We start from the raw sequence: 23,838 nt of genomic DNA on the forward strand, positions 1-23,838 counted from the left end.
GAAAGGAATTACAAGGGCACAGGGGTGAAACAGGTCTGCTCTTCCCCTGATGGAAGCACCATGGAAACAAAAGACGTTAAAGAGGTTCAAGATAAATAGACGTCAGCTTGATCTTACAGGTATGAGTCACTGGGTACACACACCAAACGCTAGCTGAGGCCACTTACCGAACAGTGCAAAAAGTCACAGGAGTGACCTTTGTCTACTCTTTTTTTGGAACAAGTGTTTTTGATTGAAATGTAATTACTTTTCAAAGTCATATTTCCCTGGTGGCTAAGACAGTAAATGACCTGCTTGCAATTTAGGAGACTGGAGTTCGATCCCTGGGTGGGGAAGATCCCCTGGAGAAGGAAATGGCTACCCACTCCAGTATTCTTGCCTGGAAAATCTCATGAATAGAGGAAGCTGACCAACTACAGTCCATGGGGTCACAAAGAGTCAGACATGACTGAACATCTAACACTTAAACTTCTAAGTAATATATACTTTCTGGTATATAAAATTATAAAATTTTGTGTTTACATGTATATGTCTATATTCATTTAATTTTTTTTTTTTTTTTTGGTTTTCTCCACAAATGAAAGCACATTTTGTATATTGTTGTTGTTTAGTCACTAAGTAGTGTCTGACTCTTTTGAGACCCATGGACTACAGCCCGCCAGGTTCCTTTGTCCATGAGATTTTCCAGGCAAGAATACTGGAATCGGTTGTCATTCCCTTCTCCAGGGGATCTCCCTGACCCAGCGACTGAGCCAGCATCTCCTGCATTAGCAGGTGGGTTCTTCCCCACTGAGCCACCAGAGTCTGTTCTGACCCTGGTCTCATACTGGTGCAACTATATTCGAGATATTTCTTTGGTAGCACACAAACATTTGCCTCACTTTTAAGGGGCAAGATAATATGTTGATTGGATACTCCTTCATTTAACTTGCCATTAATTTTTCATTCTTTACAAATAAAAATAATGCAGGGACTCTCTCTGGGGTTGTATCTGTACATGTTTATGAATAGAGCTATAACATAAATTTGCAAATACTGAGTTGCTGGTGAAAAGCTCTCTGTGTCCCCAGTTTTGATAGGCATCAAATTATCTTTTAAGAAGACCATTTTGTCCTTTGGAAAGTGTTTAACCTGCCACCAAAACTGTATAAGGATATCTTGCTTACTGTTATGCACACTATATTTGATCGTTGATGAATCTGATAGGTCAAATGGTATTTTGTTTTTTGTTTTAATTTTTACTTCCAAAACTATGAATAATATTATCATCCATTTATATTTTAAGGGCCATTTGTATATCTTTAAATGTGAATTTGGATTTTTTTTTATCTTTTACTGATTCATTGGAATCCATTATATTCCATATTTCACCAAACCTAAGACATCATTAATTGTAACAAAGGAAAAAATTCCCTGTTCATTACACTAAGAAACAATGCTTTCTTATCACTTATAATTTTTAATTCACACGTATTAAAATAATCCTTTTACACTTCAGTAGAAATGGCAACCCACTCCAGTGTTCTTGCCTGGAGAATCCCAGGGACAGAGGAGCCTGGTGGGCTGCTGTCTATGGGGTCGCACAGAGTCGGACACGACTAAAGTGACTTAGCAGCAGCAGCAGCAAACAGGTGTTTTAGTCATTTTTCACTCTAGCAAACATAGCAAATATTTGCTATATTTATATACAGGAAGTAAAGGAAAATATTTGTATCCAATTCAATGTCTGACTCTTCAGAATCAGTTTACAACACTGAATCCTCTATGTCCATGATTTTCTCCATAAAAGTGTCTTCCCTGTGATCAAGAGTACTGGTATTAAAGCTTCTCTTAAAAGCAGTCCCTACAAGATCTAAAAGTTACCAGTCTTTGGCTCTTAAACTGACACTGAAATTAAGTAGAATGGCAACCCACTCCAGTACTCTTGCCTGGAAAATCCCATGGACGGAGCCTGGTAGGCTGCAGTCCATGGGGTCGTAAGAGTCGGACAGGACTGAGCGACTTCACTCTCAATTTTCACTTTCTTGCATTGGAGAGGGAAATGGCAACCCACTCCAGTGTTCTTGCCTTGAGAATCCCAGGGACGGGGGAGCCTGGTGGGCTGCCATCTATGGGGTCACACAGAGTCGGACACGACTGAAGCGACTTGGCAGCAGCAGCAGCAGCTCCTGCTTTCGACTCCAGCTGCAGAAAAGCTGCTAAGCAAGTTGGATACCCCAGCTTCCCTGCCTCTCACGGCCATGGACTTTCTACAGTGATGCCCTTTTAGGAAGCTTCCCTACATCCCATTCTAGACATGCTGAAACATGGGAAAGATGTGAATTATAATTAATGCAATCCCCAATAATATCACAAAACCAAGACTTTGCCTTAGGAGTTGTAATATCATTTTCATGTGGTCAAGTGTATCGTTTTTTAATTTCTTATGGAGTATAAATTTTGTATTTGGACCCTCCCTACACCAGTATTACAGAAAAACATTGCCCATAGTTTCAAAGCCACAGTTTTGTTTTGTTTTAGTTTTAACTCTTCAGTTTGTGATCTAATAGGAAATAGAGTGTGTGTTGTGCGTGTGTACTCTCTGCTCAGTAGAACATCTGAATAGATTTCTAACTTTCTTTTCCCAAATACCTACCAAGTTTCACAATCCTCATATACTAAATTTCTATATCTGTGTTGGTTTATTTTTATAGTTTATCTCTTTTATACACTGATCTATCTATATTCTCATAAAGCACAACAAAACTGTCATACAGTGAAACTTAATGAAATACTACAAACCTTGCAAGTCTACTAGGTTTTCAATACCACTCAAGTTTTCTGCATTTTCACTTAAGCACTTATTTCTCTGAGTTTTCTAATCAGTGTTAGTTACAAAAAATCACTTTCCTATTTCTAGTGTCACAGCATCAAACGTGTGTGATTTATAGCATTGCAATCTTTAGAACAGGCTTTCCGGCTGTCTCAGTGGTAAAGAATTTGCCTGCCAATGCAGGAGACAGGGGTTCGACCCTGGGCCGGCAAGATCCCCTAGAGGAGGAAATGGCAATCCACTCTAGTATTCTTGCCTGGGAAATCTCAGAGACAGAGGAGCCTGGCGGGCTACAGTCCATGGGGTCACAAAAGAGTTGGACATGACTGAGTTGGACACAACTTAGCAACTAAACAGCACAACAATCTAACCCTAACCCTAATCTAGAACAACAATTTGCTGCCTAAGAACAATGAACTCATTCTATTTACTCAAATCTCATTCTGTGTTTCAATTAAATAAGTCCTATTTTATTATCAAGTTTATCTCTCAGTATTTTACTCTTTTATTGCTATTGTGAATAGAAAGTTTTATCTAGTATAGTTTCTAACTAGCTATACTTAATAATTACAAATTGGTTTTATAATCAGGCTGATTGCTCCTAATTTTCTTCTTAAATATTTTTTTCAGCTTATTATTGAATTTTCTGTGAATTCAATCACATTTTCTATGAAAATATTTTCCCCTCAACTTTTCAATTTTAGAACTCTAAAAAGTTTGAATATCATTTACCGATATGTTTACAATAATTTTGGGCTTGCCAGGTGACTCAGTGGTAAAGAATTTGCCTGTAATTGCAGGAGACCCGGGTTCAGTTTCTGGGTTGGGAAGATCCTCTGGAGAAGGAAATGGCAATCCAGTTCAGTATTCTTGCCAGAAGAATTCCATGGATAGAGGAGCCTGGTGGGTTACAGTCTGTAGGGTCACAAAGAGGCGGACACGACTGAGGCAATTTAGCACACACACACACACACACACACACACACACACACCCCACAATAATATTACATAATACTAAAAGTAAAAGGCACTTTGATGGAAAAGCCCAAATAATTCAGCCTTGAGCATGATACTGGTATTTGCTCAGAGATGCAATTGCTACCAAATTAAGGAAGTATCCATCTCTAATCAAGGTATCAGATTATATTCAATGCCTGTCAATTTTCACTATGGAGCAATCACATGGCCTACTTATGTCCTCAGATTTCCATGTTCCAAGTAAGATTCTCCTGTCTACGTCCTTCAAATACTGAAGGTCATTGTGTCTAAAATACACACAATTTTCAGCATGTTACTTCATTTGGTCAGAATTGCACACTGCTTGGCTACTACCATTTGCAATAAGCAGACTGGGTGTTGGCTATCTACTAGTGTCATCAAAGGTGGAGACTTTTGTTGTTTGCATCATTTTAACTGGTGTTAGAAATGAAGTAAACTAGAAACATCTTAACTTTCCCATATTCAGCTGGAAATATTTCATTATGTAATTACTAAAACAACTTATGTTTTGTTTTTCTTGATGGAGTTCACAAATTTTCAAAATATTCAGTGGGTAAAAAAAGTTTTTATCAACTTTTTTACCCTTCTTTACCAGGAAATATTTGGAAGGCTTTTAAATGTCTAATTTTCATCTCTAGTTAGGATGTTCATAACTTCCTGTCATTATGGGAAACTGAATGGACTTCTATAACAAGAAACATAAGGACCACAGATAGCTTATCGCTAAAACTGAAACTTAATGCCACACCAAGCTTGAAACCAAAAAATATCTAGGTGCCAGGAATAAAGAGAATTCAAAATTGGAAAAGTAATCAGAGCTAACACAAAACTGTTCATAGGAGTATTGGGCATATCACCTGTGAATGTAAAAGAAATTGGGCCTCAAACCAGTGTGGGAAAGGTGCCTGGAATTGATCCATCTCCATCAAAGCAATTATAACCAAGTATTATGTTACCTGTAGTACAGGAACCGAAAATTCAACCAACGAACCTGGATGTTTTGTAGAAATTGTGACAGGAGATTAAATGGGACTTCTTTTGCCCCAGAGTTGATGACTGGGTCCCAGGTAAAAACACAGACCACATCACTTATTCTAGAAAGAACCATCAATGTCTGGACCTGGAAATCTCCCCTGTGGGCTTCCTAAAAGTTTCCAAAACTGGCATTACTATAATTAACCCAAACCACATAGAATTAGAACACAGGCAGGGCAACTTGTGAGAGCTGGACTGAGGTCATCAGTACTGTGGGAAAGTGGAATATCCCCCAAGAAAGGCAATATTTCCTGTTCACATCTGGAGAGAAGCTTGCTAATACCTTCATTTTTTAATAGTCAAGAGTAAAGAGTAAGGATAAAACAAGAACTAGCCGATATTGGAAAGCAAAGGATGTATCAAAGACTAACAAGTTATTTTAGAATGACATAGAAATAAACATGCAGGGACTTCTGTTAAGCGAAAATAGAAAAATTTAAGCATCTAATGAATATTGAATGCAACTGAATACACATTGATTATATTAAAAACCCTTGAGTTCATGGTGATAATCCCCCAAAACTGAATGTTAATTCAATATCACTGGGAAGAGATCCATCAAGATGGTAGACTATAAGGATATGGGTACTCCATGAACATGTCAAAATACATCTACATGTGGAACAAGTCTCACTGAAAACTAACTGGAAACTGGCAGAAAGACTCCTGTGCAATCAAGGCTGTAAGAAAGATGCACACATAATCCTGTAGGAAGGGGAGAAAACTGATAGTATTGGGACATGTGTCCTTGGCAGGGGTCTCCAAGAAAATGGGAGAATACATAGGTAGAGATTTGCCCTAAAGAATGAGTCGTGAGAGCCACGGACTAAGCGCTCTGTTCCTGGGGAGACAAGCACACTTAGCTAGTGGGAGGAATGCTGGGACTAACAAAAGGGCTATGAGAAGCCTGGATTCCACAAGGAGCACTCCACAAGGAGTGCTCATGCTGACTCGCCTACTAGGCAGGGCAGAGAGAGGTCTGTTCTAGCCACTGCCAGGTTGCAGGCAATTGCCTTGGCACATACCCAGCCCAAGCTGAGTGAACACTGAGGTCCTGCTCACTCCACATCATAGCACAGCACTGGATCTGCGGTGGCCACAGAGAGGAGACTCTGGGAGGCAGAGGCAAACCAGTCCCCAGTCCTCTGGGGTCAGCCATTGTTGGTAATTACTCAAGAAACACAGTGTATCATGCTCACAGTTTGGAACATTTACTGTTATTTACATGTCACTTTTATTCAATTTGGTCTATAAATTTAACAAAATTTGCAAATTCCATGCATACTTATTAACATAAAAATATGATTCTTAAATTTATATGGAAAAGCAAGAGATTTAAAGTAGCTTACACAAATTTTTAAAGGAAATGAAATTGTAGGCATTATATTATCTCATTTCAAAACTTACAATAATGCTACAATAATTGAGACTGCATAAGAATAGTTACACAGATCCATTGAACAAAACAGGAAGTTCAGACATGTATTCACATATACGTGGTCAATTGATTTTCCATAATGTTTTTGAGTTACACCAATGTATTAAGGAAAACATTTCTAGCAAATGATAGTGAAACAACCAGATACTTCTTTGTAGAAAAAAACAGTAAAAGTTTCTTTTCCCCCACAGCATATATGAATATTAACTTTTAATGTATTATAATCATGAAAGTTAAAACTATTAAAATTCCTCAAAGAACAAATAGGAGAAAGATTTCACAAACTTGGAGTAGGTGAAGTTTTTTAGATGGGAAACTAAAAGTATGAAAGACAAGATAATTTTGCTCTTCTTAAGTTACTGTAAGACAATGAAATGATAAAACACAGACTAGAAGAAAATATTTCAGTGCAAATAGCTGTATACAAATTATACCTCAGAAAAAGTTTAAAAATATAAATAAACATTGGTGTTTAAAACAACAAAAATAGTGCAGTCTTGTTGAGCTACTAAAACAAGGCAAAAATGCACAGCAACCTGAGTTCTTAAATAGGTTAAGAAATAAATGAAGTCAACCTTTTCTAATATTCTTGTATTGTCCATAAGGGAATTTTAAAACCTAGCTCTAGGTTTTTATATAGTTTAGGATGGAAGAGTAACCTCATATTGTAGAAGCAAAATTTTTAACTTCCAAATTAGCAGCATTAAAAAATGGACAAAAAACATTTCATCATCTCCAAAGGAAAGATGAATTTACAACATGCAGGAAAACAGTATGAAATAAATTTAAGATTATCAGGCTCAATTTTTCAAAAATTAATTTTAGTATATTATAAGAAGACATATCAAAACAGAAGGATGGAAGTAAAATAATATCAGATGAAGTAAACATTAAGGAAAAAAACAAATAAAGATGACCCCTTCGTAGTAAAAGAAATTCTATTCCCCAAGAAGATATAAATTCTAACTTTTAAATCTGGATGAACCTAAAACCATATCACAATGTATGAAAACCTAGTGAAAGAGAAGTAGGATGTATGTTCTTGCCAAATTGGCCAGGGTTCAAAGTTAGAAAATAGAATATCGTTTTCTCCTGAAAAATGCCAATTACCATCTAACAGAATCCATCCTCTGATTGAAAGATTTTCCTTGTTCACACAATGACTAAAGAATCTTGTGCCCACTTGGCCCCAATGACCACTTATCCTCCTTTTCCTAAAAGGTCTACAGATGGAAAGTATACAGTGTGCGTATGTTTCACTCCATTCATTACTCCTACTAACTCTGTTAGCACAGCACATTCCTGAACTAAATCCTTCTTGTAACTGGTGTTGCAGAAAAACTGTGACATAAAATGATCAATGCTGTGCTACTGAAGTCTAAGGATGAAAAATGAAACTTGAAGTATTTATTTTGGATTCAATAGTGAATATACTGAAAAAGATTTAGAATGTTGATAAAAATAATTTTTCTTCTCTCCACTCCCTTTCTATTTTTTTAAGCAGGTTGATCCTCTCCTATAAAAACACATCATCCACCAGAGTCTATCATGCATCAATCATAAAACAAAGAAACCTGCTGTTGTTTGGGTGGTAGATAATCTTTAAATGACATCTCTGCTAGTGGTGACACAAACCTGTAAATATTTCATTTTTTAAAGTTTTCTGTGGTTATAATTTTTAAGAAGGATTGTTTAAACATTTTTTAAAATCCATTCAGCATGACTTCATAAATTTAATTCCATCAATAGTAGTCTATGGACAGAATAAAGCATCAGTTTTATTCCTATTTATTGTTTTTATAGATGTAAGTGCTAAGAATCCTTGTTCTTATAAATAGAGGAATAGAAGTAGTTATGTTTAGCAATGTCACTCAATCTTTGAATTCATTGCCAGTTTTATGCCAAATAACACCTAATGATTAGTGATTGATGACTTTATCATTGGAAATTATTTTTAATATTCTAAAAGCTGAAAGATTGCTTTGTGGACAACAAGGAATTGGAATGCATCTCACTTGCAAATTGATTTGCTATCCATTCATGGAAGTTATTTCACTTTCTCAATATCATAAAAAAGACTCTATGGAGTTTTATGCCCTTTACATAGAAAACATTGATGGAAAATTGCAAAATTTTAAACAGATTATTTTAATTTTTGTGGCATATATTTTGATGAACCAAATAATTGTTTAAATATAAGCAAACATACCATAGTAAATTTAATTTTGATATTCACATTTTGACACCACATACATACTATAAATTGTCAAAGGCTTATGGAATTATAAAGATAGAATTTAACATTCTTACATTTAGTTATGTTTAGTGATTTAAGCATTTTTCTGCATATTTGATTAGCTTTCATACGATAAAAAAAACAATTTAGCATGTTTTATCATGACAACGTTTTCTTTTAAGTATGTATATGGATTTTTTATCGTTGAGACCTTCTACTTCTCTTCCTGGAAAACATTTTAAAAATGATTAAATCTAGTATTCAGCCTTTGGGCAGGAATATGGGCTTCCCTTGGTAGCTCAGATGGCAAAGAATTTGCCTGCAATGCAGGAGACGCAGGCTCAATCTTTGGGTTGGGAAGATGCCCTGGAGAAGGGAATGGCTACCCACTCCATATTCTTGCCTGGAGAATTTCATGGACAGTGGGACCTGGCAGGCTGCAGTCCATGGGGTCTCCAAGAGTCGGACACAACCAAGCCACTGAGTGACTAACACTAATGACTAAATTATCTTAGGTTACCTTAACTTCAAAGGCACTGAGAGTGCTAATTTCAATTTCCTTGACACACTCTTCTAAACTTTAAAGTTCTGGCATGGAATTAATACCAAGGAAGATTCTTTTTTAAAAAAGCATCTCTTCTTAGATGTTACCTGGGTGAGGACCAGCTTCCCAGTCACGGCTGGAAATTGGAGAGTCAAGGAATTTTAAGCAAATTGTACATTTCTGGAAAACAAATAGCATAAATCAGGGCCTCTTCATGTTTCAGTAAAACACTGTGTACTATTCAAGGCTCACTTTAGCAGGAACAGAAGTCAAACTAGTTCAACCAATATGTGGAATCTCCATAAAGTGGAAGAAAAAGCAGATCCAGGAACCAAAGAGATAATTGGGAACTCAGGAGGTACAGGATTTCCCCATTTCTAGTACTTGTTTCTTTTGCATATGGGCTTCATGCTCTCCTACCATCTAGTTCTTTTCTTTCATATCATAAAAGAGACGCCACTAGAATCTCTGAGTGTAAGCCTAAATTTTAGAAGTAATGCATGAAGACTGCAAAACAACAACACGTCAAAAGGACAGTGAAAGATTTCTCAAATTATAAGGGAGGTCTGCAGGCAATTTCATCAGACCTAAGGGATAGAGAATTTAAAACTGCAAATGATCACCAAGTGCCTGATATAATGAATGGAAGAGAAAATTATATAGTCACTTATTGAGTGATTAAGATTCCTATATCTCTTAGGGCAGGGACAGGGGACAGAGAGGGGCATCGATAAAGAGAATGGAAATCAGAAATGCTTTTGGCTACTCAATCAAACAATGAGTGCTAGAAAGCAATACACAGTCCAAAGCCCCTAATTCTATATACAGTGACATTTTCATTCCTAAAGAAGACGGAATGAACATATTTCTCAGTCAAGTAAGTATCCGAAAGTTATTATCTCACAATGTAAAATGTGTTTGACTGAGACTACACATTTGCAGAGAGCAGAATTATACAGAGTGTAATAATGATATGATAAAAGACCCCGATGCTGAGAAAGACTGAAGGCAGGAGGAGAAGGGGATGACAGAGAATGATACGGTTGGATGGCATCACTGACTTGATTGGACATGAGTCTGTGCAAGCTCCAGGAGTTGGTGATGGACAGGGAAGTCTGGCATGCTGTAGTCCATGGGGTCACAAAGAGTCGGACACAACTGAGTGACTGAACTGAACTGACCTGAACCTATGATAATGGATCAGGCACTCTAGAAGTCCTGAAAAATTGAGCTTGCAGAGGCATTGTGTGGCACAGACATGAAAAATAACTGTCTTTCTAAGGATAAACTGCTGCTCTCTCAAGAATGGGTGGAAGATCAAACAAAGTCAATCCAGCACTAAGTGGCTGGGCTATATCCTCAAAGGATAGTGCTATGTTAAGAGATCAGTACTGGTCACTGCTACTGACATTTTGGATACTCAAGGAGCAGTTGCTAACTCAACTTTGTTAATTCAGTTCAGTTTAGTTGCTCAGTCGTGTTCGACTCTTTGTGACCCCATGAAGCGCAGCACACCAGGCCTCCCTGTCCATCACCAACCAAACCCATGTCCATTGAGTCGGTGAGGCCATCCAACCATCTCATCTTCTGTTGTTCCCTTCTCCCGTTTTCGATCCTTCCCACTATCAGGGTCTTTTCAAATTAGTCAGCTCTTCACATCAGGTGGCCAAAGTATTGGAGTTTCAGCTTCAACATCAGTACTACCAATGAACACCCAGGACTGATCTCCTTTAGGATGGACTGGATGGATCTCCTTGCAGTCCAAGGGACTCGCAAGTCTTCTCCAACACCACAGTTCAAAAGCATCAATTCTTCGGCACTCAGCTTTCTTTATAGTCCAACTCTCACATTCATATATGACTACTGGAAAAACCATAACCTTGACTAGATGGACCTTTGTTGGCAAAGTAATGTCTCTGCTTTTTAATATGCTGTCTAGGTTGGTCATAACTTTCCTTCCAAGGAGTAAGTGTCTTTTAACTTCATGGCTGCAATCACCATCTGTAGTGATTTTGGAGCCCAGAAAAATAAAGTCAGCCACTGTTACCACTGTTTCCCTATCTATTTGCCATGAATTGATGGGACTGGATGCCATGATCTTAGTTTTCTGAATGTTGAGCTTTAAGCCAACTTTTTCACTCTCCTCTTTCATTTTCATCAAGAGGCTCTTTTGTTCTTCTTCACTTTCTGCCATAAGGGTGGTATCATCTGCATATCTGAGGTTATTGATATTTCTCCCTTTCATCCCAGCTATTAGCCATCAAGGATCTCAAGTCATGAGCAGGACACTGTTCCAGCAGCAGAAAGGCCAAGTCTGATCTCACAGAGCAAGTCTTCCTGTCTTTCCACTTATTAATGATGCCTCGATAGAGAGCTTTTTTTTTTTTGTCAGGTACTAACATGAGGCACATGGAAAAACAGACTGGTTCCTGAAGCCAATCGGTTTCCCCTCCACATGTATAGTTATCCAGGACTCGGGGAGGGGTGCTGGCCCCTGAATATTTTTTCCTCTTGCCTAACATGTTCCTCCCTTTCCTCTGGAGTCTCTCTATGATTAAAAACCCTCTCTGTTGCCCTCACGGGGTCTTGCAGGGATTGCTCTCCCAACCTCTCTATTTTTTGTAGTTTTTTCCTGATATCTGGGGCTGCCTGATTCATGAATGCTAGCATGACGGCTGCGTGCAACTCATCGGCTTGTGTGTACATGGGGGTGTACTGTCTAAAAGCTTCTATTAATCTCTCAAGGAAAGCTGCCAGGCTCTCATTTGGCTCTTGTCTAACCAGATTTACTTTAGCCAAATTTGTTGGCCTCCTGGCGGCTGCTCGGAGGCCAGCCATGAGAGTCTGGCGGTACACTCGGAGACGCTCCTACCCAGCAGGTCCACGTCAGGGGAAATCCCTCATCAATCAGGTTAGGCTGCGTAGTGGGTCTCCCATCTACCCCTGGCACATTTTTTTTTTTGTGCTTCTGACAAGATCCATTCACATTCCTCTGTAGTAAAGAGCACTTGTAACAACTGTTGACAGTCATCCCAGGTGGGGTTATGGGTGAAAAGGATAGATTCTAAAAGGTCAATGAGGCCCTGAGGTTTTTCAGAGAATGAAAGGGTCTGAGTTTTCTAGTTGTAAAGATCACTGGTAGAAAAGGGCCAGTACTGGTATGTCCGTTCTCCATCTGCTCGGGCAGGCCCCGCCCGAACTGGAAATGCCTGGACTGTGGAGGAGGGGGCTTCCGGTTTGTTTTCTTCTGCCATATTGGTGATGCCCCTGGTTTTTCCCCGAGTCCCTTGGGTGGGGCCTCCTTCCCGGGCTGGGGCCGAAGGCTCGGTGTCCCTTTGTATCCCTCCAGAAGAGACCTGAGGAACCTGAGGGGGCAGAAGTGGATCCGCATAGGGTGGCGGGGAGAGTTCAGTCTCCAGGTCAAGTAAATTGGGGTATAGTGAGGATTCCTGGAATACCGGTTTCACCCGGTTGCTGCACTTTTTGTCTTCTTTCTCTTTGGATGCTTTCACGACTAGTACCTGTGGACGTAATGAAGCTGAGGATGGGGAAGAGGGAAGGGAAGTGAGGGGCTGAAAAACAAAAGGTTTTAGCCAGGCCGGGGGGTTTTCTACCAGGTCCTGCCAGACCAAAATGTATGGAGTTTGGTCTGGGTGCCCCGAAGAGTAGGGGGCGAGCACCTTCTCTCTGACCGCTCGAATAGTAGGCAGGCTGAAGGTGCCTTCTTGTGGCCAGCTGACATCAAAAGCAGGCCACTCGGCAGAACAAAAAGTTACTAACTTGCTTTTCTTCACCAGCAATGGTAGATTCTGTGCTCTAGACTTAAAATCAGAGAAGTGGTTAATCATAAGAGATAAAGGAGTAGAAGTTGTTTGTCCCATGATCACAGAAAAGTACACTGGGAGCCAACAGAGCACACAAAGAGCAACACAGACACCACAAATAGACAAACAGATAACAAACGCAAGGTAGCCACCGACAATGCACTCAATCTTGCCTGCAGGATGTTCACAGAGCCAGCCGCCTCCCCGGCATGATACTGGGCCTCGGCCTTACGCTGAATTCAATCCAAAACTAACACTGGTGTTCAGATATCTCTCCTCCTAGTGAGGAAACCCCTTCTACTGGGAGAGTGTTATTCTTCCCAGTTAAAGGGATCCCGGACGAGCCCCCAAATGTTATGCCCAGAGTCCGAGTCCCCAAAACTGAGAGAATAAGACGTCCACAGCAATGCAAAAGCATAAAGGGGTTTTACTGCCAGCTCAAGCCAGGGCTCCCGTGTCATCCAGTGCAGTGGAGTCTTGATGAGAGCCCCGAGCCCAGATTTACAGCAGTATTTATAAGTTTAGAACAAAGACAGAGAGTTGGCAAGGGTTGATTGGCTGCAGGGGTTTTCTGGTATTTACTGATTGGCCAGTCATCACCCCTCTGATTGGCCAGAGTTATCATCTCTCTGATTGGCCAGAGTTACCATCTCTCTGATTGGCCAGAGTTACCATCTCTCTGATTGGCCAGAGTTACCATCCCCGGAAGCATGACTCAGGGATTATTTTTGGCCTAGTGCACCTCTCTGAGCCTGTCGTGGCTCTGGTGAGGTTGTAACAGTTCCAAATCAGGAAAGGAGTACATCAAGGCTGTATATTGTCACCCTGCTTATTTAACTTATATGCAAAGTACATCATGAGAAATGCTGGACTGGATGAAACACAATCTGGAATCAAGATTGCCAGGAGAAATATAAATAACCTCAGATAAGCAGATGACACCACTCTTATGGCAGAAAGTGAAGAACTAAAGAGCTTCTTGATGAAAGTGAAAGAGAAGAGTGAAAAAGTTGCGTTAAAATCCAATGTTAAGAAAACTAAGATCATGGCATCTGATCCCGTCACTCCATGGCAAATAGATGGGGAGACAGTGGAAAGAGTGACTGACTTTATTTTTTTGGGCTCCAAAATCACTGCAGATGGTGACTGCAGTGAAATTAATTGCATGAAATTGAAAGACACTAGCTCCTTGGAAGAAAAGTTATGACCAACCTAGACAGCATATTAAAAAGCAGAGACATTACTTTGTCAACAAATGTCCATCTAGTCAAAGCTATGGTTTTTCCAATAGTCATGTATGGATGTGAGTGTCTGACTCTTTGTGACTCCATGGATATGAGAGTTGGACTATAAAGAAAGCTAAGCACCAAAGAATTGATGCTTTTGAACTGTGGTGTTGTAATAGACTCTTGAGAGTCCCTTGGACTGCAAGGAGATCCAACCAGTCCATCCTATAGGAAATCAGTCCTGAGTGTTCATTGGAACGACCGATGTTGAAGCTGAAACTTCAATATTTTGGCCACCTGATGTGAAGAACTGACTCATTTGAAAAGACCCTGATGCTGGGAATGATTGAAGGCAGGAGGAGAAGGGGACCACAGAGGATGAGATGGTTGGATGGCATCACCGACTCAATGGACATGAGTTTGGGTGAACTCCGGGAGTTGGTGATGGACAGGGAGGCCTGGTGTGCTGCAGTCCATGGAGTTGCAAAGAGTCGAACACAACTGGGCGATGGAACTGAAGTGAACTGAACATGAGCACAAAAACCCATGTCTTACAGTCACTCCCGTAAGACCATTTAAAATGTATTTTCCATATACCTTTGACTCTAATCTTCCAATTTTACTCCTTCAAGTCTCCTGACTTACCATTTGTGCCATCAGCCACCTCTTAGGTGTCCACATATACCCATACCTCATGCCATTTCTTGATCTGTGCAAAGTGAACCTCTAAGTGTACAGGTCTCAGCTTTGCCCCCTAGGGGAATTTCCCTTCTCTAATGGTCTGTATTGTGCCAGAGTTCTCTTATAGCTGATACCAACATGGTGTTCAACTTATGATCTGAGAACTAAACTCAATTGTTTCCTAGTCTTTCAGTTGATCATAAGTTGTCATCTAGAAATACAATGTCCTTAAACCCCAGTTTGCCTGTAATAATTCTAGTATAAGCTAGGTATCCCAGAGTAACTGTTAATAATGAAACTCAAGTCATGATACAAAATCGCAGTTGCATACTCATCTGGTCTTCCATGGTTAGGCACTCAGTGTTTACCAAGGCCTAGTGGTCTGCCAGGAGATATTTACAAAATGGTGAGTAGCTCTCTCCTGCAAGAGGAAAAAACCTTGGTCTAGATATCTAAAAGTTTATGAAGCGTCTTTCTGTCAGGGAAAGATATAGGTACCACAAGCTTTCTTTCCTATCATGGAAACTCCTAACACCATAGATATTCTAGGGTACAAAACCTGTTCTCCTTACTCTGGGCTCCACTCTGACTTGGTGATCTTCTAAGTCACTGAATAAGTAGGAATGAGCATTATTGCCAAGCGCAATATATCCTGTCACTTTATTAGTGGAAAGTTGTAGGGATTATCTGCCAAGCTGCAGACTTCATTGTTATGACTGGCTTTTGAATTCTCATGGGATTTATTACCCATGTTTTCAAATGCATGTGACTTCTTAGTACTTCTAGAATGTTTCTAGATTACTTGTCACCTCCTGCTACCTGGTCTAATTAACATGATGCCATCAACATAGTTTACCAGCATGATGTTCTATAGAATATCAAGATGAGAAAGTTCCCTTGAAGCTTTGTTGGGACATAAATCAGGGAGAATTAACAGCCAAAAACAAGAGAACATAAATCTCACTTCTTTTCTCATGTAAATTATTGTTGATCCTTCTTAAGGGAATTGAGAAAAATACACTTAACGGATGAGTCAGTTCAGTTCAGTTCAGTTCAGTCACTCAGTCATGCCCGACTCTTTGTGACCCCATGGATCACAGCATGCCAGGCCTCCCTGTCTACCACCTACTCCTGGAGTTGAGCGACTTCATTTTCACTTTTTACTTTCATGCATTGGAGAAGGAAATGGCAACTCACCCCAGTATTCTTGCCTGGAGAATCCCAGGGACAGAGGAGCCTAGTGGGCTGCCGTCTATGGGGTCGTACAGAGTCGGACACGACTGAAGCGACTTAGCAGCAGCAGCAGCAGCAGCAGCATGTCCATTGAGTCCGTGATACTATCCAACCATTTTATCCTTTGTCATACCCTGCTCCTCCTGCCTTCAATCTTTCCTAGCATCAGGGTCTTTTCAAATGAGTCAGTTCTTCACACATCTGGTGGCCAAAGTATTGGAGTTTCAGCTTCAACATCAGTTCTTCCAATGAACACTCAGGACTGATCTCTTTTAGGATGGACTGGTTGGATCTCCTTGCAGTCCAAGGGACTCTCAAGAGTCTTCTCCAACACCACAGTGCAAAAGCATCAATTTCTCGGCACTCAGCTGTCTTTATAGTCCGACTCTCACATCCATACATGACTACTGGAAAAACCATAGCCTTGACTAGACATACATTTGTTGGCAAAGTAATGTCTCTGCTTTTTAATATGCTGTCTAGGCTGGTCATAACTTTCCTTCCAAGGAGTAAGCGTCTTTTAATTTCATGGCTGTAGTCACCATCTGAACTGATTTTGGAGCCCACGGAAATAAAGTCAGCCACTGTTTCCACTGTTCCCCCATCTATTTGCCATGAAATGATGGGACCAGATGTCATGATCTTAGTTTTCTGAATGTTGGGCTTTAAGCCAACTTTTTCACTCTCCACTTTCACTTTCATCAAGCGGCTCTTTAGTTCGCTTTCTGCCATAAGAGTGGTGTCATCTGCATATCTGAGATTATTGATATTCCTCTTGGCAATCTGATTCCAGCTTGTTCTTCATCCAGCCCAGCATTTCTCATGATGTACTCTGCTTATAATGGATGAATAGCACATTTCAAATGCCAGAGCATTTGCCAGTCTATTTCAGTAAAAATGTCAGGTTCAGTATATTTTCTGGGATTGGAAATAGTACTACTGGGATGAACTTTTAGGCACCATCATCTACGAGGATTCATCTAGTATTGGGGGCAAGGGGCAAGTAGGTGAATTAAAAGGGGACATCTTGGGAACAGCTAATCTTATATCCTTTAACTCTTTGGAGATCAGGATAATCTCTTGAAATTCTGGGTGAAATGTGAAATTGTTTCAGACAATTGTTTGAAAGGATGGAAAGTTTTCCATTTGGCCATTCTTACTTGGCCTTTATTAGCTATTATTTCACAGGTCAGTGAAAAAATGTACGGCTTCTGTCAGTTACTAAGTCAGGTTGTGTATCCCTATTTTCCGACACACAGGTACTCACTCAATCCACTTTAACTTGTGCCAAACTCCAGCACCTCCAGAGCTTCCTAACTGGGGAACCGTGATGGTGTTTCAGATCTCCTGGTAGCAGTGTTAGCTCAGAAATTGTAGCTGAGAAGCCTTTATCAAGCTGAATATTCCCTGTATTCCAGTGCATAGTAAACCTGGTAATAGGCTGTACATTCCTTTGGGAATGGATCAGGAGAATGTTTATCATTTGTACTTGTGACTTTGCAAGGTCCTTCCAGAAGAATCTTCAATCAGAGGGATCTGGGTTGTGAATGGCTTTGCTTTGGAAACAGAGTGAAGAACTGTGATTTTTTCATTGCAGAATTGACATCAGCCTTTTGCTTGCTAAGATTTGATTCGGGGGAAGAAACATTCATACAAGCCAGAAACATCCAAATTAGTCATTTATCTCTCACTTTTCAATTATGTCCACTTTGCCTCTGGTAGATTTGTGCCATCACCTAGCCTGTGCTATTCCTGAACATCATTCCTTTTGTGTACCACGGAGAGTCAACGTAGGCTGCATAGGGAAGCCATCACTGAACTTCTCATAGATGCTGATGCTTCATTCATCAGACGTGTCTTAGTGAGTCAAATCTGTACGATGAAGTACAATGGAAGGAGTTTGGGCTTCTTAATTTTATAGTTCATGTTTCAATATTGGCTCAGCTATTAACTAATTATGATATTAACTTTTCCAAGCTTCAGTTTCCTCAACTGCAAATATGAAGATAAAAGTATCTACCTTGCTTTTATAGTTAAAAAAAATCTCTAACATAATGCCTATGACATATATGCATTCAGTGTTTCTTAGCTTCTTCCCTGATTTCTTACCATAAGGGAAACCATAAAATATCCTCATTTTACAGACTCACCTTTTACCACTTACACACAATTCACTCACTGAATTCATAAGTTTTAACCCCTGTTTTCAAAAATAGCAAAGGCATTAAGCTATGTCAGTGATTCTCTCCCTTTTTTTCCCTCATGTTTTTCCAGGTCCTGCTTCTTCACCACCACCACCACCACAATTTCCACTAAGCACTAAGGCACACATTATCCAAACTTGAAGTGAGAGCTTGTCCTACAGTTTTAACAAACTAAAATAAGGAAATCAAAATATTATTAGAATTTGCAGAAATTGCAAAAGCTATATATACAGGCTTCCCCGTTGACCCAGCAGATGAAAAATCTGCCTGCAATGCAGGAATCACAGGAGATGTGGGTTTAATTCTTGGGTCGAGAAGATCTCCTGGAGGAAAGCATGGCAACCCACTCCAGTATTCTTGCCAGGAGAATCCCATGGACAGAGGAGTCTGGTGGGCTACTTTCATAAGGTTATAGAGAGTTGGACATAACTGAAGCAAATGAGCACGTGTGTGTGAGCAATAAGTAGGCACTGCTAACTAAATCTGAATTCACTCAAAGAAATCCTAGATTTAAATATGTATAAAATACATAGTCTAGAAAATGTGCTTTAATAGGCAAGATTAAAATTAAGAGTTTTATCTTCTTGCAGCTTTCCTTCCAACAGAGATCTTTTTCATAAGTAATATAAAGAATTCACATAGAGTTTTAGAAATCACATTAATTTAAAATCAAGAATAGAAAAATATATAATGGGAAATACAGCTGAAATACTGAACCAACAGCCCAATTCTCTGTTTCTTTCACTTAAGTCTCTATTTAAGGTTTTAAAACATAGATCAGAAAGGGCATCTACAGTCTGCTGGGAAAATCTGACCCACTGTCTGTTTTTGTCAAGTTTATTATCCCAGTCACAGTCATTTCCTTATTGTCTATGGCTGCTCTTGGGTTTCACTAGTAGAGGTGTGTAGTTGTGAGGGGGACCACCTAGTCTCTCCAGAAAGCCTAAAATGTTTGCTATCTGTTTTTTTATGGAAAAAGATTGCTGATCTCTAAAAGACACTGTGAGGGATGCTATAGATGACCTTGTTCAAGTTCACATCACAAATAGTCAAACCAACAGAAGCAGAAAGTAGGCACTGCTGAATAAATCTGAATTCACTTAAGGAAAGCCTAGATTTAAAATGTCCAGAAGTCTTGTCTTCCTATACTTGTAACATTTTGAATCGGTGTAAATGAACAATCACCGTTCTAAACGTGACTCAAATATGAAGTGAATTCTTTTCAAATACTAATATCAGTAATAATAAATATTACAGATGATGTCTTCCAACAGACTAAGAAGTTATCTGAAACATTGCTTTTCTATCTTAAATACTGTATGTGAAAACTATAAATAAATGGCCAATTTTTATGTAAAATTTCTAAAGCATACTCTACGAAAGCTCCAGAACACAACTTTCCTTTTTAGGATTGTCACAGGCAAACTGTGCAACCTTTGATTAAAAAATCAACTAAGTAGACTTCAAGATTCCAACCTTCTCCACTCCCAGCTAAAGTCCTTTACTGTAACCTAAGACATGAGGTAAGCGGTATAAAAGTTTCAGCACTACAGCAATGAAGCACAGAAGCTGACCACAGAAGCTTCGCTACAACAGAACTTGAGTAATTCATGGCAAAAGTTTATCCCCTTTCTTATCAATCACGCTGTGAAACTTACTGGTAAGTTGCCCATTTTGTTAAGAATGAATAAAAATGCTGAAGCAGCACCCCATCACTTGGATTTTCCTAGCTGAACTTGGCTTTGAGTGATTTTTTTGTAGGGAGTAGATTTTCCTTCTTAGCACTGTTATTTGGTTGTCAATCTTTGGGAAATTCCAAGTCCCAGTTTTATTCCTATCTGTATAATCTCACTGGTTTTAATCTCATTTTCTTAATGCACTTTTCCCAGAACATATGCCCTTATGAGGCCAAAGCACAGCTGTTCTTGGCATAGTTTATCAGGTCTTTTTCTTCTCCTCTTAGTTCATTCCTTTTCCTCGCTGTTTACCCTCCCTCACTTGCTCACTGAAAATTACTTGGGACAGATAACATCTGTGAATAAGAGAAATCATTACTGAACAAGTCAAAACCCAGATCAAATACCAAGTATTGAAAATGTTCTGGTTTCCATATGTACACTGACCGGTGACTAAACTGATTCACTCACAAACCTGCAAGTTTGAATTGCTTGGACAATGCTCCCTCACATATGTGGCAGAGACCTCTGTGTGTAGGGGGAATTTTTGCCCCTAGAGCCCTGCTGCATTCCATTTTACAGCCTCACTAAGGGTTTTGCCTGCTGCTGTCCGATTTGGTCATACTGCTAGGATTCCCGAAACACTCTGATCTACTTTGACCTTCCTCCTCCAATCCCCCACCACTCTTACCCACTGCACACGTCATCCTCCACTTCATTCATCTACATCCTATCTGTTGCTCAAACTTCAGCTGGCCTGACACTTTCTCTGAGCCCTCTAGTCTGTACGCCTTCTCCATGAAAGCCCTGTAGCACCGTCGCTTCCACTCCTGGACACCACACACGCTACCTTATAAGCTTAGTTCTCTTTTCTCTATTTTGTCCTGTCTACCCCAACCAGATTAAAAGTTCTTGGAAGGAAGGGCGCCAGCCTTTTTTTCCCTTCAGTTCTTCTGCTGTAGTGCACATAATCTGCTGCCCACACTCTACACGCAATAAGTGATGGCTGATTAATTCCTGTGCATAAATATATCTTGTGATAACCATACCCCCTGATTTTGTCAGTTTGCAGATGAAGCAAAGATATCTAGGCACCTTTTCCTGGATGTTTTGACACTGGGGTGGAAACACAAGTGTAATATCTCCCTATAGACTAATAAGTGATCTTAAGCACTGCTTTGCTACCCTAAATATTATATATGAAGACTATGAATGAATGGCCAACTGCTTATAAAGTTTTAAAGTGTACTTCTTCAAAATGCTAACATAGTGGCTATTAGAACAAAGAAAATTACAGTCTGTCTCTGTCTTGTATAAAATTTAGATATAAATAGGCCGATGACAGTATTCGAGGTTTTCCCCAAAGGGCTAAAGAAAATAAATCACAAAGATCTAGTTTTTAAGACTAAAAATAACTTAGGAAAATATTCCCAATTACATGCTTTTTTTTCAATAAAAGATAGAATAGAGCTCTTATCAAACATGGAGTTATAGCCCCAAACTAATAAGAGCATCTGGAACTTAAGAAAACAGGGAGGAAAAAGGAGAGCAGTATATAAAAGTAGTAACAGTAATTTATTGGAATCAAATCTTTTAGAAAGAAGGGATAAAGATATGATGACCAAAAAAATCTAAGAAGGAAAATAAGAAATCTGCATTTTAGGAAAAAAGGAGACTGAGGAGATGTATTGGTATTAGCTTGTTGGAGAAAATGGAGCACTTTTGTTATCAAAGCCTTTAATATGTTAATAATGTCTGCTTAATAATTTAAAATCTCCTATGGAAATATGGTGTGATAAAAATTTAAGCATACAGATGATCTTAAAATGTGTGTTTATAATAATAGAATATTTAAAGCAATCAAAATATCCAGGAATGAGAGATATGAGTGTTTATTGTAAGAGAAACATTACAACATCTTTTACAACATATTATTTTTAAGACCAGCATGAGGAAATGTTTCTAGAAGCAGAAGCTGCCCAAACTCTGTGCCAGCAGTGAATTAGGTACCATTCAGGAATGATCTCATTTAATCTTCAGATTTCCACCTTGGGAGGTAGATATTATTACCTGTTATTATAGATAAAGAAACTGTCACCAGCAGGGTTATTCAGCTTGCCCAAGGTAACAAAGCTACTAAATGCCAAAGCTAGAAAACTCTATATCAGTCTTCACTACCTCTTACTCTGTAAAGTGGGGGGAGGGGGAAGACATAAAATTGTAGAGGAAAAAAGATCTAAACTTGTGTATTTATTATGTTCTCAACTGTAAAAGTGCATTACATTAGATTTGAAAGGAATAAAGCAGCATCTAAATAGGAATTCCTAAGGATGGTGGAGCTGTCTTATTTTTCTCTTTGCACGTTTATGTAATTTCTAACACAAGCATTTTATCTTTTGTGATGTGGGAACCTCAGATAAGGAGAAAAGAATCAGTCAGAAACCTCAATGCACTGATCTGCTCACGCTTCCTCTTGTTTACATTACTACTTACTCCATCTGATCCTCAGTCCCTGCTCTCATTCCCCTGTCCTTCTTCATAGGTAACTATTCCTATGTGTTTATGGTGTGTCTTAGTTTTGGTGTGCTCTGAAAACTATGAAATTAAAAGACAATTGTTCCTTGGAAGAAAAATTATTACCAACCTAGACAGTATATTAAAAAGCAGAGATATTACTTTTCCAACAAAGGTCCATATAGTCAAAGCTATGGTTTTACCAGTAGTCATGTATGGATGTGAGAGTTGGACCATAAAGAAAGTTGAGCACCAAAGAATTGATGCTTTTGTGATGTTGAAGAACTGATGCTTTTGTGTTGTTGGAGAAGACTCTTCAAGAGTCCCTTGGACTGCAAGGAGATCAAACCAGTCAATTTTAAGGGAAATCAATCTTGAATGTTCATTGAAAGGACTGATGCTGAAGCTGAAGCTCCAATACTTTGGCCACTGGATGCGAAGAACTGACTTATTGGAAAAGACGCTGAAGAAAGATTGAAGGTGGGAAGAGAAGGGAACAGCAGAGAATGAGATGGTTGAATGGCATCACTGACTCAATGGACATGAGTTTGAGCAAGCTCTGAGAGCTGATGAGGGACAGGGAAGCCTGCCACGCTACAGACGCAACTAAAGGACTGAACTGAAAACTATATTGGTTGAATTAATAAATGCTACTGGGTTATGTGTTTCATACTGCCCTTCCTCTTCCCCTTGAGCATCATCCCTTAAGGCGTAGCATACAGCCCTGTGTGTGTATATATTCTAGTGCTTCTAACTGCTGCACGGTCCTCCATCACTTACATACACCCATTTCAGCTCTCCATGACTCCAGTGGCTCTCCAGTGCCCCCACCCAACAGTCACACCGCATTGAACACACTCACTCATGTTCTCTCAGGAGCCTGGGAGACAGTGTCTTTGGGGTATATGCCCAGAAGCGATTTGCTGACAAAGTAGCCCCAGATTTCAACAGCTTTAAAATAAGTGTTTCATGACACTGAGGGTCTTAATGATTTACACTCATCTTGATTTAAACAGTAGAAAAAGTAAAAGCAATTTACAAAGAGTTAAGCTTGGTTTTTGTAAGTCTGGGAGAAAGTGGAAAATGGATTCTCAAATTTTTATCAATCAAACAAGTGACAATGCTGTGAGACAATATGACTTTCTATTTACTTTCTGTTTACGCTCAATGATGTGTTATTTGTTTGGAATGATAAACAGCCAATACTTTAAAACTACTATGTGTCAGTAATGTAAGATACTGAAAGAGAACTATATTGAACAAATAACATACCACCTCAATATATTTATTCTCATGACATTTAGGGATCTTTATCAAGGTTTGTAGATGAATCTAAATAACAAGAAAGAAAAACACTGAAATTTCTCATGTCCTAAAATTTCTGCCCTATAGTACTCAAAATATTTCATTTCCCTT

The sequence above is a fragment of the Budorcas taxicolor genome, chromosome 7, assembly GCF_023091745.1.
Source record: "Budorcas taxicolor isolate Tak-1 chromosome 7, Takin1.1, whole genome shotgun sequence".
NCBI lineage: Eukaryota > Metazoa > Chordata > Mammalia > Artiodactyla > Bovidae > Budorcas > Budorcas taxicolor.